Source organism: Phaethon lepturus, unplaced genomic scaffold, assembly GCF_000687285.1.
Source record: "Phaethon lepturus isolate BGI_N335 unplaced genomic scaffold, ASM68728v1 scaffold30391, whole genome shotgun sequence".
In the NCBI taxonomy this organism is placed as follows: Eukaryota; Metazoa; Chordata; class Aves; order Phaethontiformes; family Phaethontidae; genus Phaethon; species Phaethon lepturus.
Window position 1 is genome coordinate 11,266 of NW_010518966.1, and position 382 is coordinate 11,647.

The 382-nt window shown below is 61.3% G+C and overlaps 1 protein-coding gene across 1 annotated transcript in view; it reads right to left on the reverse strand.

Moving 5' to 3' along the window:
• LOC104628348 (actin-binding LIM protein 3-like) overlaps positions 1-382 on the reverse strand; it is a gene marked incomplete at both ends in the record, with an annotated part of 20,351 nt that overhangs the window by 11,137 nt on the left and 8,832 nt on the right. The gene's annotated exons all lie outside the window — the stretch shown is intronic.

Sequence of the window (382 nt, forward strand, 5' to 3'; positions counted from 1 at the left end):
GCCGCGGGAGGACCCCCCGCACCCGCTGGCCAATGCCGAAGCACCCCGGCTGTTTAACCTGGCACACCCCTCACACCCAGAGGGAAGACCTGCCCCGGAGGACCCCCTTTTCTAGGGGATGCTGCTGTTATAAACACCCTGCTCCTGAGACACTCCAGAGGCAGCCTCTTGGGGATAATTTTTTTATAGGGGGTCATTTCTTTATGGGAATAGGCCACCTCTGCTTGTTCCCAGCAAAGAAGCCAGGAGGAAAGCCTCCTGCTGGAGCTGGGACCTCTGGGGCACCGCTGGCACCCAGCCACCCCAGCCAAAGCACAGAGCCTGGTCTCCCTGTCAGGCAGCAAGCTTCAGCCAGGGCCAGTGCGTGGGCTACTGTGGCCGT